The 15,228-nt window shown below is 33.2% G+C and overlaps 1 long non-coding RNA gene across 3 annotated transcripts; it reads right to left on the bottom strand.

Moving 5' to 3' along the window:
* Window positions 1-9,851: 9,851 nt before the first annotated feature.
* LOC143223827 (uncharacterized) lies at window positions 9,852-13,620 on the bottom strand. 3 transcript variants are annotated; one of them, XR_013013165.1, is made up of 4 exons: window positions 13,402-13,620; window positions 12,817-12,921; window positions 11,590-11,710; window positions 9,852-10,947 (listed from the first exon to the last, which is right to left on the bottom strand). It is a non-coding gene; the product is annotated as an uncharacterized LOC143223827 (long non-coding RNA). The 3 variants fall into 3 exon arrangements; XR_013013163.1 differs by having other exon boundaries at window positions 12,817-12,975; window positions 13,402-13,619; XR_013013164.1 differs by lacking the exon at window positions 13,402-13,620 and having other exon boundaries at window positions 12,817-13,380.
* Window positions 13,621-15,228: the final 1,608 nt, after the last annotated feature.

Genomic DNA, 15,228 nt, shown 5'->3' with positions numbered 1-15,228 from the left:
ATACGCTACTATCTAAAATATAAAACGCCTCTTGAAGAAACAGACAGACCGCTTAGTAAGGTGAACAAACTCAGTCATACAAATAAAAATCACACCACAGTTGGATTATTTCTTGACGTGAAACAAGCTTTCGATTCAGTCGAGCATCATGGTCTCAAATAGAAACTGTCTCTATTCAATCTCCCGCCAACCTTAACTAGATAGATCTCAAGCTTCTTGGACAACAGAACAACCAAAGTCAAAATCAATATTGCAACATCTCACACCGTGTACCTCTCCGCAAGGTTCTGTACTCAGATATGTAGAATATATCATGTATGTTAATAAAATTTCCTTCCCGAAGCTAACGTATATCAACGCCTCTCAATACGCTGACGATTTAACAGTATGAAGCAAGTTACATGAAGCCCTGCTGGCTCCCTCGAAAGTCCAAACCACCCTTAGCAGAGTAACTGCCTAGTATTTGGCGAGTAGCACTGAACACAACCAAAGCTCAAGCTATAATCTTCAAGTGGAAAATCACCCGGAAAAATAAATCCGTTCCAAAAATCAAACTTAAAATGCTGGACACATTCTCCTCAACCATTAAATTTCCAGGCATCACATTCAACAGAAAATTAATATGGACCGATCAATTTAGAAACATTCAGTCTTCGGCGGTTTCCTGTGCAAAGGGCATGGTTTGTGTAGGGTAGGCAGCGTTGGTCTGGCGAAGCTTCCGCTAGGAGGTGCTTTCGGTCGGCGGCGAGTAGGTCGGTCAGGAAGGGAAAGGGACGTGTGCACTAGAAAGGATAGTGTAGAGGACAAGCAATTATTTGAATTTGTGTTTTTTTAGTTTTTCTGAAAAGGCAACCTCTCAGTCCTTATAAGGACTAGTAAAACTATGAGAAAAAATAACAAGATAGTTACGAGGTCAACAGGAGAAGCCATGTCAAATGAAGAGATGACAGAAATCCTGAACAAGGCAGTTGAAGATAAAGCCTCAAACAGTGAAAACTCGGACTCGGCACCAGACCAACAAACCAGCCAGCCGACTAAAGCTCTTCCGTTGGGAAGTCGTGTGATAAAATGTACATAATCAGACGATTTCACCCACATTTTGGCTCATTGGCCCAAGGATGCCTTCGGGGTCAGAGCCACGATCCAGACACCTAAAAACAACACTACACAACCAACTGTAGTTATCAGAGGTGTCGATTTTGACATCAAAGATAACGAAATCATGGAAGAACTTAAAATGCAAAGCTACGACATAACAAAAACCGAACGAATAATCTCATTTAAAACGAAACAAAAAAAACTCCACTTGTCAAAATAATCGTAAATACTAAAGGTGAACAAAACAAATTACTAAAAGACAGTTGCTTCCCATTCTTTAAAAAACACACGATCGAACCAGAGAAACCACATCAAAAACCAATCCCATAATGTTATAAATGCCAAAAGTTCGGACACACTAATGTTAATTGTATGACCAAAGACAGATGTATGAGATGTAAAGGACCGCACGAGGTCGCTCAGTGCTTCAAAGAGCGCAACCAAATCACATGTGCAAACTGTCAGGGCTCTCATGCAGCCAGTTACAAAGGCTGTCCCAAATACACACAGATCAGAAACAGAATTCTATTTAAAAATATGAACACCAACACACAGCCCCTCAACACTCACTCAACAACTCATACCACAAAACAACCACTACTAGAAACTCCAACATTCTTACAGACCACAAACACAGCCACCCAACCTCAAACAATGCGCACATATGTCGAAGCTACACGCACAAAGACTACTCACACCTTCAACCCCACCGAATTCACTACAAACTTACTAGCCATGTTAATTGAACTGAGTGAATTCCCCACTTTCAAACCAAGACACGAGTCCCTTAAGGCTCTCTGTAGTCTGGCCAAAAACTACATCCACCTTCCCAACCTCAAACCACATCACTTATCACTTATAATTATGCAAGGGAAGTAGCACAACAAAATGATCAAATACATTAAAATTCTACACATCAACTGTCAAGGAAACGTCAAAGATAAAATAATAGAAATTTACAACATAAACAAACATGTAAACACTAACATCATCATAATGTCTGAAACACATTGCACAGAAAAACAAAATACTACAATCCCAGATTCATCACATACAGTATACCTCACTCTGAAAACAGCAGAGGCATAATCGTTTACTTTATCATAGAAATATCACATCTCATCATGATAGAAGGTACTTTAAAATCAAATGTAAATGAAACAATTTTTTGCAACATGCACTTTAAGCACCCGATTAAACAACACTCCACATCTTTAGCAACACTCACTTAGTTGATTCTTAGTGTCGAGAATTTTCTACAAACTTAGAGAACTGATGATACTTTGGCAATACACATCCGACAAAAAACGTTACCTCTGTAAGAAAAAAACTATACAGAAAAATTTTACTGGAATTTGTGTGTGAACTTATAGAGTCAGAATATGACTTAGACTAGTCTGAGTAAAAGTAATTTTATGTCAGGATTAAAATTGGTTTTCGTCTTACCAATTTTCAAATTTCATTTGCATAACTCCTAGAAGTTCTTACATGAATATCAGAAGTTTTCTTTTGCATAGAACGTTATATTTTTGTTATTTTATTTACCCTAACACTGCACAGGGCTCATCTAGTTAACTGACCTAGTAATCACCACACAAAATGCAAAATAAATATAAATTATCCTTTTTTTCTTTCTAGAATGATGCATAAAATTACAGTTATCATAAACAGCCTCAGGCTTGTAACACTGCATCTCATTTTCTTTCATTTTATTATTTTACTGCTGTTTGAACTATATGTAACCAATAAACCTGTGTAACAAGCTAAAAATCACCTAGTCGGTATATACATATATATAGTTCAAATTATGGTGCAGAATAGCTTCTTGCTTGCATTCTTCTTGCATAAATTAATCAATTTTTTAAATTTATTTTTACATTGATATTCCTGTATCCAAACAGTTTTCTAATTTTTACATTTTAGTCACTCTTATAACAACAAGTAAAAAATACAAAAGAAATGAAGTAATTTACAATTTGTAGATCTTGTACATTTTGCACTCAAACTTGAAGTATCTTTAAAAATTGACCATAATTTTGTATAGGACTGTTTTTAGTACTTTCCTGAATGTATATTTTAAATAAAAGAGGCCGTTGTGTGTAGGTTAGACTTGTCTATATCGGAGTAAAAGAAGGTAATTGCATGCTATAAAATTATATTGGCTTAGCAGTATTTATAATAAACGTTTGTAATCTGCATTAAAAGTATTAAAACTGAAGAGTTGAAATAGGGGTAAAAAGATTATCTGATTTGTGAAATTTGGAGCAAAAAAGTGTTATAAAGAAAAGTGAAGATTGACAATTAATTTAAATATTTCATTTTGATATTAAGAAATTAAAGCTTATGTTAAAATCTCATTTGTTAACCATTGTTTTCAAGTAGCTACATGTAATTCCTGCCACCATTGTATAATACCATATGTACAGTATTGCCAAAGTAGGATTATGAGCTCCTTATGCTGAGGGTGAAACCTTATACACGATAGACTGATTTAGCATAAAGAATATACTTTTGGTTATGTAATTACCCTTCATGATGAAGATTGGAGATGAATTGTTTCTTTAAAACAATGTATTATAATGAAATCTTTTTGAAATTTCAAAGCTACAAATTTGTACAAATATCATATACACACACACACATGTGCAAATAATAAAATATTCTAGATGGTCTTACTTCCTCACCAGCAAAGCTCTCTCGATATCTTAGTTTACCCTCTAAGCATTGCTAAAACTTTTTTTTTGCACGGCAGTCTACTATACTCCAACAGTTTTTCACACCTTCAGAACATGAGGTGGTCATGTGACTACCCTTACCAACCCTACTGCACCATCTGTGCTAGAACACCTAGCTCACTCTATTATTCTAGCACAACTTACACTTTCTTGATCAGCATTCCCCAGGCTGGCCCGTAAGTCCCTACCCATCCATACATCTTATGCATCCAGTGTATCTGTGTGCTGTCCCTTATTCTCGCTGCACTCACGTACATGTCACAACACGCTCTTCAAGTGAAAATGGGCTTACATTGGCCATATTTCTCTGAGAAAAAAAAAGAAACAAATTTATAATACATGCGTAATTGAATATAACATGATAACATATGGATGGGTAGGGACTTACGGGCCACCCTGTAGTGTATAGATGTGTGTTTTTAATTTGTACATGTGACTACAGAATTTGGATTATGCTTAATCACAAATTTTTATCAGTTTTAACTTCCTGTGTTTAATTTCTGCTGCTTCTACTCATTTGTTTTAGAAATAATTCCATTTTCCAAATTCTAATTTTTCATATAAATATGAGATTTATTATGGCAGGTGATGAATTTCTATCCATAGTAGTCATGGTTTTGACACAATCTCCAGTTCTCAGGGTTGATTTTTCTTGGGGAAACACAGGCTTTGATTTTTGTAGGAAGGTTCTAACTACTTTGTGGAGATTTCTTTCTGTTACACTTTCCTACTTTTTATACCTTCATGTAATCTCCTGGGTAAGGTGTTGTTATTCTTCCCAGAAGGTCTGTGGTAAGTTTTACTCTCTCCCAGTAGGTATTTCCACATTTATCAAGTCATTTTAGCTTTTGGATTGGTCTAATTTTCTCACTCTATAAAGTTTGCTCTTTCATGTTTTATACGTTCAGTATTTGGTAAGTTAGATTATTATACTTCTTTTATCATCTCAGATACTTTAGTTTCAATTTGTTTTGTTTCATTTTTACATTGTTTTTGTTTAATTTTCTATACATGTCTAAGTTATGCAGGATCATTACTGTTTGGGTAATTATAACTTTGACCACTTTTGTGGGTGTGTTGGCTCATTATTTGTACTTCCTTTCACTGTTAATGTTTGCAAGTTGCTTTTTCTTTACTACCAGTTGTGTCTAATTTGTGATTGGATTTGAGTTTTAAAAATAATTGTTATTATTAACTGGTTGCCTGTTTCTTCTAATGTTCTTCAGGATAGGTTTTACTTTTGTGTTCTTTGTGTTTTTTGAGTGGACTAACAACTTTGATGTTTATTTATCTTTTTCCTTCTAAGTTCATTTAGTGGTTTTGTACTTTAGGTGTTGCTTATTATTTTTTTGTTTTAAGTCCATTTTCATAGTTTATAGGTTTGTTATTTTTCTGGACAACTGTGGTCTGTGGAGTAAAGCAGATAAGGATTTTTGCCTATCCCTACTGACTCATGGCTTTTATAATTAGGGTCTTTCTATATGGGGAATTGCAGACACCCATAGCACTGTATCTGCTGTGTCATTCCTCTGGACTCCCCAACATGTATTCCATTCCCTTTTCTTCTAGTGAAGTAGAGGAGTCCTTTCCACTTCTTGGAGTGGTGGACCAAGGAAGATTCCTCCTGAGTAGTTTTTGTACAATAAACTAAAATTGAATTTGTAGATTATGTGTACCCACTCAACAACAAGAGGGCTAGCATTGTTATTCTTACTGTGATACTGAACAATGATTACACTGTAATATAACAATCAGGATCCAAGGCACTTTCCCCTGAACATTTTTGCTCAGGTTGACTGCACTTATTGCTCACAAAATTCTTATGAAAGGTGTTTCCACAGGATATTTTCTGCCCAGATGAACTACACTTGACATAATCTGTCTTAACCCAAGACACTTCCTCTGCATGTTTTTATACCAGTACTTGACCAGATCATATTTATACCAAAGGTGCTACCTCCTAGGTGTTACCAGGGGAGACCACTCTTGTTCATCAAATAGTTCTCATGCAAAGCACTTCCACTGAAAGATTTTTGCCCGGATGGACTGCACTTGGCATAATCCAACATATCTTAAGGTGCTTTCCATGGATGTCTTTCCCTGTAGACCTCATTTGGCCACAGCATTGTATATCTAAGGTGGTTCTCTGGGCATACTACACTTGTTCATGCGTGCCATTTTTCCGCTGAAATGCGGATTTCCGCGGTTTTTAAACGGCCAACGATCACCAACGAGATTCGTGTAAATTCGAGGAGAAAATATGAGCGATTTGGGGGCCGGGTAGGTGGTTTTTGAGGAGAAATCATATTTTTTCAATGTTTATTGCAGAAAAAAAAAAATCTGACCGCCATCTTGGAGGCAGTCTCATTGCAGGTCTCGTGGTCTGCATACCAGACGATAAAATATTCTCCACGCTCCAAAGAAACAACAGCGATTGAAATGTTTAAAAGGAAAGATGTTCATTTTGATCCTGTAGACAAGAGAATGTGTAAGGACATTAGATCAGCAACTTCAAAGTATACCTCAAAGCTGAGGGAGAATCAGAAGAAAAGGGCAGAAAGGCTTGAGGCCTATGGTTCTGTGAAATCTGGCCCAGCCACCTTGGCTAAAGAAAAAGTCCAGAAAGCCGCAGAGGCACAGAGAGCTGCCCATTCAGAGAAGGAGAGAAAAAAAGCTCGGAAGAGAGCACTGGAAACCCTTGTCTCGAAAAAGAGGAAAGTAGCCAAAGGAAATTAAGTGATTTGAAATTTGACTGTAATTTATGCAGCAGAGCAGAAGTTGATATCAGTGACTGAAAAACATTTTATTATTATCTGCAGCATACAGTGCCAGTGGTTTATTTTAAAGCATATCATTAATTTTATTTTGAAGCAATGTCAAAGCTTTCCTTGATTTGCTGTTTCAGTTTGTATTGTGAAAGAATGAAAAATATACTGATATTGAGGTACCAGTAATTTACTGACAAGATTGTATGGATGAACAAGTTTTACTGTAGGTAGTCATGTAGAGTAATTTTAAGTAATTTGAAATTTTAATGGAATACATGCAGCAGAGCAGTAGTTGTTGATGTCAGTGACTGTACAAAATTTAATTTCTGATGCATATCACTGATATCAGTAGTTTAATATTGAACCATATCAGTAGTTGAATTTTTAAGCAATGTCATAGCTTTCCTTCATATGCTGTTTTAGTTTGTATTGTCAATTTGTGAAAGAATGGAAAACTCACCAACATTAAGGTACCAGTAGTATAATGACAAGATTGCATAGATGAACAATTTGAACTGTAGGTAGTCATGATTAGTCAAAAGAGTAATTTTATGTGATTTGAAAATTGGATGGAATATATGCAGCAGAGAAGTAGTTATTGGCAATGACTGTAAAACATTTAATTGGCAGCATACCAGTAGTTGATGATGATGATGTTATTGATGACAAAAAGGATAATAATAAAATGATTTGTATTTGAAATATTTACTGAGTTATTTTGGCTTTATTAACTCATATTACTAATATATTTTGATTTAGAAAAAAATTAAACTGAATAAATAGCAAATAAACAATCTTAAATTTCATTTATTTACTTTTTATTTTATTTGTTAAAATATAAAAATTTTATATATAAATGTTCTAAAAAATGAATGCAAATTAAAAGAATAAATCAATCTGCTAAAAACTGTAAATGAAAGTTATAGTTTTTTTAGTTTGATTTAGTCTTTTAATTTCCTTTTGTTATTTTATATGATATATATTGTGTACTTTTCCAACATTGCAATGTCAAAAAACATAAAGAAATTATGTCCCAGATTGCACCAAATCACACCAAATAGCATCCATTTTTTTAAAAATTTCCCGGGGGCCATGCCCCAGGACACCCTTAGTCAGGCATGGCAGCGCCGCACTGTGGAGCCAGGCTATATTCCTTTTCCTCTTTTTTTCATAAATGTCATTGGCATGCCTGCTTGTTGATCAAATAGTTCTCATGCATGGTGCTTCCACTGGATGTTTTTTGCCTGGATGGACTGCACTTGGCATTGTCTAGCATATCCTAAAATGCTTTCTCTAGATATTTTTCCTGGTGGATTACTCTTGACCATAATATTTTATCTCGAAGACAATTCCTCTGGGTGTTTTCTGTCTGAGCATACTGCACTTGTCGATCTTGCAAACTCATGTAAAGTTCTTCCACTGGATGTTTTTACCCAGATGTACTTCACTTGGCATTATTTGTTGTATTCCAAGACACTTCCTCTGGACATTTTCTGCCTAAGCAGATTGTACTTGGTCTGTTCATGTACCCTTCATGGTCCTTTAGTCCCAGCCTCTCTTATACCTTTATATGTTTCACTGTCATGTTTGGTACTTTGGTACATAAGTGGGATATGTATGCTGACAATGAGCCAGTTATGACAGTTCTCTTGTTCACACTCGTAAAAATATGTATTTATATTTATATGTATCCTCATAACACAGCTGCATATCAAAGGTATTTTCTCTGGCTGTTTAGCCTGGATGGACTGCAATTATTGCTCACAATATCTGATACAAAGCATTTTGACTAGATAAGCTGCACTTGTTGCTTACAGTATCTCATATGAGGTGTTTCAACTGGATAGATTGCACTTGTCATAATGCAGTGTAACCTGAAGATGTACAATTGGCACTTATATGAGTTGCTATCACTTCCACACTAGATTTTCCAACTTTGTCATGGTATTCAAATCTTGTTTTCCAACACTTATACTGATTCGGTATCGTATGTCTTTCCCCGATGCAAGTAGGTGCTAGCCCATTCTGTTCTTCCCTCTTTGTGGTACTGTGTTCTTTACTGGGTAAAGAACATACCCATTTGAGAAATAGTTCTATACCACACGGATGTGACTTCTGTTTTTAATCTTGCACACCAGTTCTTTCAGGGTGGTTACTTTCTGCTTGATTTTGTTTTTTTGCATGTTCATCTGTCCCTCTAGTTTTTCAAAGTGGGGTGAGAAGAAGACCATTTCAGAAGTTAACATTTTCTAATCCTGACAATGTATTTTGATACATACTTGCCTCACTTCAACCACTTCCTTCCCCACTGATGTGCCAGTGTTTCTAGTTTGAATATGACAGTTCTTGAAAGTGAGGATTATGCTAGAATAATAGACTGCATTAGCTGTGCTGGTACAGAAGGATTGTTGGAAGGTTGTTGCATGATCAGTACATGTTTTAAAAGACTGATGAGTTAGGTGAAAAGTTATTTTTTGCAATGTTTAGAGAGCAAATCAAGATTGAAACAGCTTTGAGGTGAGAAGAGGTAAATACCTGTCTGAAATATGGTTTCAGTATAAAAATGTTAACTTTTATTTGTGCAAGTTATACAATTCATAAAAATAATTCTGAAGTTTGAAACTATTTCATCTAGTAGTTGTTTGTTTGCAATAAAATAAGACAAACCATTAAATAAATGTATTCAGGTTTCACAGTTTACTATGTTAGAATTGTGCTTAAAATTCCATAATTTAAATAAAAATATACAGAAAAACTATTTGTACATTTAAAAACTGAATTACTAAGTTTGGGGATTAGGCACAGTTTCAAACCTTGAACATGGACTAGAAATAACTTTTAGTAACATTCAATAATCTGTAAAATATGTATGCATTAACTTGATGGTATCGTAAATATAATTAAATTAAAAACTGATCAGGATATCACAAGAAATTGGTATAGAATTAATATTAACTTTTGATCAAAGCAAGTCTTTTACATAGATCAGAAATAAAAACATACCTAGTTATGAGCATAGGTAACTAAATATAGTGTTCAGACTGCATTACTTTTATGATTAAAATGCAGTTTCATCAGTTGCAAACTCTCTCACTGTTTTGTGGTCCATGTTCAAGGTCTAAATCTGAGCTTAATAATTCAGTGCAGACACACTGTGTGGGTTAAATATCAATACATCTGTTTTACTTTTGTTATTTCTATTTAACTGTCAGAAATACATAATGTTTGCTTTTGTTTATATCCTTCTGTGAATTTTGTAGAAAGTTGATTAAATATTGTTTTGTATTCAATAAATACAACTATGCATTTACAAAAATTAAAAACACTGTTTGATGTGTGCCAATCAATGAATTAAACTCACACTGCTTCATTTTTTTCACCATTTATTTTACAATAATGAATATTTATAACAAAATATTCAATGAAAAATATACATTTCACAACCAAATTCCTAAAGATAGAAATATTATTGCTCTTTAAAAATCACATTTACTTCTGTTATATCTTGTTTTACTTAATACATTTTATCAATCTTATACAATTTTTGGTTTTAAGGTAACTTTAGCATTACAATTCCAGAAACACTATATTAATCACTGCATTGAGCAAGGCCTGGCATGGCCTAGCGCGTTAAAGCGTGAGCTTCGTAATCTGAGGGTCGCGGGTTTGCGCCCGAGTCACACCAAAACATGCTCGCCCTCCCAGCCATGGGGGCATTATAATGTGACGGTCAATCTCACTATTCGTTGGTAAAAGAGTAGCCCAAGAGTTGGCGGTGGGTGATGATGACCAGCTGCCTTCCCTCTAGTCTTACACTGCTAAATTAGGGACGGCTAGCACAGATAGCCCTCGAGTTGCTTTGTGCGAAATTCCAAAAAACAAACAAACAACAAACAGCATTGAGCAATAAATTGCTTAAACCAAACTTAATAACTTGCTTTGAACAAAATGAGAAAGGTAAAACATCAGGTTCAATAGAATGTGTTGTTTTTTTAACTATTAACAAAAAATGTTCAGCTGTAGGTAGGTAAGTAATAAATAAATGTAGAGCAGACATCTACTAGTGGTACAGATCATATCTGTGGTAGGGCACTTTGTGAAACAATCTTGAAATTATCTTTAAGAAGAATCTGGGAGACACAAGTCACTGCCAATGTTCAGTAACACAAACTACAATTAAGTTTCAGACATTGTAACTTTATAGGATTTCTACTTATTATGCATTGGTTATTCCACATCCAATTCTTCATCAAATAGGTTTTTATTGATTGGAACAGCTTCTCCATCTACTGTAGCAGCAAGATGATCTTCTCAATCAGCTGCTTCAGGGAGCTTCCTCTCCTCTCCTACAAATTTATTTAATAAAATAATCATAATGAACACCATGTTTGTACAAAATACCACTAACAATGATACCAACAATTACTGCTATAATTATCTATATGATATTTAATCAACACAATCTGTTGTCCTGATTTTTCTCAATACATTTTGAAATATTGACAATAACTAACAAAGCAAATATATAATTGTTACATATATCAATACATTTATCATTCTTATTAGTTATAAGCTTCATTAAGGCTTTTTAATATCTGTAAAAAAACTACCTTTCACAGACAGACCTTTCTTTTAACATTTTAAATGCCATGATTTTTTCTAAAAATGAAATATTTGTGGTTTCATTAAATAAGTCTAAACATCTTTTTTTAAATTAATAAGCATTAAATACAAATTAATTATTATTACAGCTGATAATAATGGTTTTTAACAAAATCTTATTTTAACAGCTAATTTATATTATGTTCTAACTTCATATTATTATAACATACTTTTTAAAATTTTTTCAACAATTCTTATTAAAATAGATACTTCATATTAAACCTTAACTATAACTTTCCTACTTCAACAGACACTTGAATTAAATTTAAGGCACAACTATAACAGTTACTTTCTTAATGTAATACATACTCAGTACATCTCCTTACCATATAGGTTTGCTTTTCTTCTGTTCACTTCATGAAGATTAGGTAACAATGTTAATCCTACATTTGCTTGCAGGATAAGGGTCTCAGCTGTTAGTTCCAGATATGAATCACAGTTCTGCAACTGCAAAGAAAGTTTACAAAAATTAAATTTTTATATGTTCCAATGCCCTCAAGTTTTATGATAAATATATCTCATACATGTTAGCATTGACAAAATTTAAAAGTAATATTTATATATTAAGTCTATAATTATATTTCTTAACAGAGCTGCACTAGTGGGAGGGGGCTAAAATAGTTCTCCAACCCCAAAGCTAGTATTGCCCACAAATTTAGTTTTACCATAATTTTAGATTTAATCCTAGCAGATGTCTCACTTGCCCCTTTACAGTTAAGAAAAATCTGGAACTGATTCTTCATAAGTAATTAACTTTTCTAGAACTTGGCTTAAAACTTCACATTCGATGAAGAAAGTTCACCATTTACAATGCTTGTAAACTGAGTCATTAAACACCTAATGTCCTTTCTTTAATACAATATCCATAGGAAGTTTTGTTCATTATTTCATTCACTTTTCATAAAATATTTTAAATGAGTTATTTATTTCATGTTTTTAACCATGAAAGCAAATTAATATATGTATTTTTTAAACTTTTGGTTTGAGTTTAAATGTGTATTTTAATTTCCTCCAAAACTATAAAAGCCTTTTAAAATCAATTTTCAATTTCCCAGCTACAAAAAGACACAAAACTGTTCACTGATGTGTCAACACTAACAACCAAGTTTGCTGGTATTAATCAAAAAAGAGAGAGATTATAATTATGTCTTTTTTTGTATAAAGAGAATTATTCCGATATCCTTGTGATGCCACAGCCTGTAACGTGGAGACAGTAATAAAAATATATAAATGTTAGACTGTACACCTTTTTTTTCTCTTTGAAGAAACAAACTATGATATCAAATAATAGTGATGAACTGGATAAAACACACACTGTTTAATTAAGCTGTGTGTTTTTCTTATAGCAAATCCACAAAGGGCTAGCTGCCCAGCCCACCAAGGGGAGTCGAACCCCTGATTTATGTGTTGTAAATCCGGAGACATTCCACTGTACTGGCGGAGGGCACTTAATTAAGCAACATTCCTTAATAACATTTCCAAAAAAATCCTTAAGAGATAAAATAGCATACAAACAAGACCTCATGCTTTGATAATAGATGAAATATCAATACCTCGCTATCTTCTTGAGGAAATAGATCATATGCTGCCTCATCTTTACCCATCTGGCCTTCTACAGCCAAATCTGAGTTGAATGTAAACACCTCTCGTCCACTGAGCTGTTTGAAGACTCATAACTATGAAGATTCTAGTTTACTCTTCAGATAACCATACTTAACAATGAAAAGAACAAACTTGACAAGTTTAAATATGCTCTATGACTACACTCATTAATAATACATTTTGTACTATATAATGTTAAAATTCTACATCAAGTTATCTTGCTATTTGTAAGGTTAGCTTACCTCTTCTTAAGCAAAGTACAAGCTATGTTTAAAATAAATATATTATTATTTATATAACAGCAATGATCAGTAATTTCAAGAATGATTTTACAAACTGTTGATCACTTCTTATGTGAATCAAACAATATCAATATTTACAATAGATGATAACAAGTAGTTATATTTCATTAAATTAAAGGGTGACCAGTGGAGTTCATCTATTATAATTACACCATGATGATGGTCAACAAACTTTAACTTACTAATAATACTCATCATATGATGACAGTCGTACAGTTTTACAATATCACTTACACCAATGTGATGACCAGCTTTAAACTCTACTTTTTCCTGTCCTGTTCCACTTCAACTTTTTCCTTCTTCTCTGCTATCTACAAATCAAAACAATGTTGTTGTTGATACTATGCTTACAAAATATATTTCAATTAAATATTGAACAAACATGCAATCAGACAAAAATTAAAATTTTGTACACAATGTCTTTTATACTTATATATGTGTGTGTATGTACTTATTTCCCAAATTTATATATTAACTGTTACACTTTACACACGTTTTCATTAAAAGAATGTAATAAAGATCTAAATTGTTATAAGTCAATAACGTCTTGTGTATAAAAAATCTAAACAACTTAAAACAATAACAACTTATGTACAGTTTTATGAAAATATATTAAAAGTATACTATCCTTTATAAACATAAAGAGGAAGACAAGAATACAAAATATGAAATTCAATAAGTAAACTTGTATTGAAGTGTGGATAGACAGAGAATAAAATACTTTTTCCCAGCCAAAAATGTTTAAAATGAAATTTTTGTCAAGTTAGACCTAAGAGCTGCTCTCTTGAAGTACACAATGTAATGACACAATTGTAAAAATTAGATATAATACAATAATATATTATAAAGCATACACAGAACACAATTTTATAAATTACATAAAGCAAGATGTAATTTTATGAATGCATACAAAAAACGATTTATGTACAGGAAATATAACTTTATAAAATTATGATATTATTCAATAATAATGTAATAACAAAGTATTCAGAGAAAACTTATGTCTAAACATTATACCAACTTGAATATAAGACTGTTTAGTGCAGGTAGTGTTACTAATTAATTTATTTTGTAACTCACTGATGTTGAGTCTATTGAACACTGTGTTTACAATCCAGTGATGTCAAGACTGTGATACATGTATAAATAACTACAACTAGATGAATGAAAAAAGAGTAAAAGTCACATGAGAGAGAACTTCTGTCACAGAAAAGTTAGACTTTGTAAAGTTAACTGTTGTGGAAGTGAATGGTTGGTAAGTTAGGATGACATTTAAAGTTTAAAAGAGATAAGGAGAATAATATGTCTCATAAAAGGGTGTTCTAAACCAATTTAACCCACATATGTGGACTTCAACAAAAGAAAGATGATAATTGAAAGTACAAAAAACAGAATAATACTGAAAGTTAAGGATACAACCGTAGTAGCTCGTGATATCATGATACTACTGTGATTAAAAGAAATAAAAGTTAAGCCTGTCAACTGAATTCTAAAACAGTTGAATTGGCTTAAGTGGACTTTGGACAATAAAAAGAAAACTGTATAGTGTCTAAAATACAAATATTATCTCCATAGTGTAAATAATTTTGTACATACATTTAACTTGTTTCAAACATATATTATTTTAAAAAATAAGTGGAGTGCATGTGTTCATTTTTTGTCAATTTCACTGCCAGCAAGTCAGAGATACCTACTGTAGAAAATTTCGTGGTCCAACACACTTATAAATTTTGCATCACTATTAAGTACATTTACAACATTTGGTAAGCCACAGCCATGATTAGACAGTGGTAAGTTGTGGTAGAAGAAAATGAGAAGGACAGTGGAAATAGACAGACAAATATGTCCACAACTATAGTAAAAGTGCAAATAGCATGGAGATTACATGATATATAACCATGTCAAATTTTGATAAAAGAATGGAAAGAGGAGAGATATCTTCATGGATAGACCAGGAAAGATAGGCCTTGTGCAACACAACAACATTGTATCCAGCTAAAGTGAAGCCCTTTCAGATACCTTATGCAATGAAATACAGTGGAGTGCCGTTAAGCTGCAGTA

The sequence above is a fragment of the Tachypleus tridentatus genome, chromosome 8 (genome assembly GCF_004210375.1).
Source record: "Tachypleus tridentatus isolate NWPU-2018 chromosome 8, ASM421037v1, whole genome shotgun sequence".
Lineage (NCBI taxonomy): Eukaryota > Metazoa > Arthropoda > Merostomata > Xiphosura > Limulidae > Tachypleus > Tachypleus tridentatus.
This window is presented reverse-complemented; position numbering and strand designations above follow the sequence as displayed.